Source organism: Aplysia californica, unplaced genomic scaffold (genome assembly GCF_000002075.1).
Source record: "Aplysia californica isolate F4 #8 unplaced genomic scaffold, AplCal3.0 scaffold00252, whole genome shotgun sequence".
Classification (NCBI taxonomy): domain Eukaryota; kingdom Metazoa; phylum Mollusca; class Gastropoda; order Aplysiida; family Aplysiidae; genus Aplysia; species Aplysia californica.
Genome location: NW_004797522.1, coordinates 693,576 through 695,964, shown reverse-complemented (window position 1 = coordinate 695,964; position 2,389 = coordinate 693,576).

Here is a 2,389-nt window from a genome sequence, read left to right as displayed (position 1 = left end):
GATGATGTTGCATTTAATCAAATACAATAAATATAGAATCTATGATATAATTCAGTTGCAAGCGCCGTAAAACGTTTTCCAACCCAATCAAGATGTAAGCAATGTCAAGCACAGAGTGCAGAGGTCAAGAGGGCTACCAAATCCAGCCTTCACGCTAGACCCTAGACTCGACTTGTTCTGCTGGGCTTGATCTAATGTCGAGGACACAGAAGTGCTTCCTGTAATTATTATATTATCGTCATTCGTCGCTGTCATTCAGCATTGTCGTATGTCAAATTGCGAGGTATTTAGGAGAAGCACAAAAGCTGTTTCATTTCTGGCAGATACACAATGTTTAATTTGTCTAAATCCGTTACAATTTGAAGTAGAGGAATGAGACAAAGACTAATCGATGCGCTTTATCAAACTCTACAACATATGATTTGTCTCTCTTGTTTTTCTCTCGAAATTCTGACGTTCTACAATGTTGAATTGCGGATATGTGACAATTATCACGTAGTTCTGAATGACAATCGTCACTCTCAACTTGTGTGGGGTAATTTCCTTTTACTTTACTTTTTCTGTCCTTGAGAAGTCGAGAGGAGATGCACTTGTCGGACATGGGCCACATATGTTGCTGCTTGGGTGGTCATCTTGTTCTTTTGGAGTGCCTTTTTTAATCCGTCGAGCCATCTTTGTATTGGCCCTCCTGGTGCCTTGAAACCATCGAATCCAATGTTGCTGGCCTTGGACGCTGGCTGTTGTATCCCATTTTCAAATTAGTATTATACATTATGTACAAACCAACTTATTTGTTGTTTCTCGATGTATTTCATGCTCGATTCGAGGCTCACTTGATGTCTGGTGTCTTCTCTTCGTTGTCTGTTTCTTCTTGAAATGTTTAATGTTTTGCTAAAACATTTGATTTCGCATGCTGTTATTTTGTTTTGCTGCGCTGTGTTGGCACTGAGAACAGAGAGTTGGTACCTTGCTTTATGAAGATTAATATGTTGAGTTGTTTCTTTGTCTCTGTAGCTAAGTTTTGTAGGGATAGGATGAGTGCTAATTGGTATGTGGCCGCATAAAAATGACTTGTCAGCATCAAAATTTGCCTTGTGTCCTAATGTTTCAATTTCTCAGTCCATTTTCCAGTCTGGTGTCAACATGCTTCAAAGGTATATGAATTACTTGCTGTACTTGTTTCAGTTGTGCATTGTTGACTTGGATATCATTTAATGTGGTTTTGTTGCTGGAGATCTTCATTACTTTTGTCTTGGTTGAGCTCACTCATTTTCATTCAATATTTCTCACATGCCTCGTTCAGTTTCTTGGAGGCTGTCTTGGTCTTGGTGTTTGAGGGTCTGGTCGTCAGCGAAAAACAGCTGGTTGAGTTGTTCTGAGTTGTCGTTTGCTTATCGTGCTATTTTGTCCATGCAGATTATATTTTGGTTAGTAGGTGCTTTGAGGTGGTTTGTTCCTTCATTCCTATAAAGCATGTGTTGTCCCTATCTTTCCATTATTTTGTGTTTGATACACCCTTGTAACTTTTCTAATCTTCGGCACTTCTATGTCTTAAATTATTAATTTGCTGCCCGTGCCGTTAAACTCTTACTGAATCATAAAACAGACTATGATAACGCAATTTGGGGGCGGGGGGGGGTCTCAAGTAGACTTTCGCTAGAAAGGAGAAGGTTTATGCTTTTACTAGAAGAAGGAAGTTTTATGCAGTTGAGGAGGCCTACTGGTTCCGGTGGAGTGGGTTAAGCCACACCTCACACGTTAAGAGTAGTAGCCCTTGTATGGTTGCAAGAAAGGTTTGGAGACTAACTTATACCTCGAAATCTATGCATTGCTGAGATAACGGAGTAAAAAATGCTGCAGAAATTAGAGCTGGGCGAGGAATCAATTCCGGAACCGATTCCTACGATTAATGCTGCGGAAGAGAAGTTCCAACTCCTTTTTACATATAACCAACGGTTACCAGTTACTGTAATTATTAAAATTTTCTTCTTTTTTAAAAGAATTTATTTATGAAAAATGAAAGTTGATGCTTCGTAGTGTTCCGAAATCAAGGTTATCTTAAATCCTGAAGATGTTCGGAGCCAATCAGGTAACCACCGGGAGAAATCACATCGTTAGAAAGTAAGTAATTGGGTTCGGAGTCGATTCCAACGATTCCTAACGTCACTAATCGGGAACCTAGCCGCCCAGCCCTAGAGAAATCAAAACGACGTAGTAGTAGTACACCCAATATTTGTGCGGACGTGTGTATTGTAACATGTGTGTGTGTGTAGGGGGGGGTGTGTGTGTGTGAGAGTTAATAGATGGCTGTGAGCTCGTGTGAGACATGGGGTGTTTGTATGTGTGTGTGTGTGTGTGTTTGTGTGTGTGTGTGTGTGTGTTTGTGTGT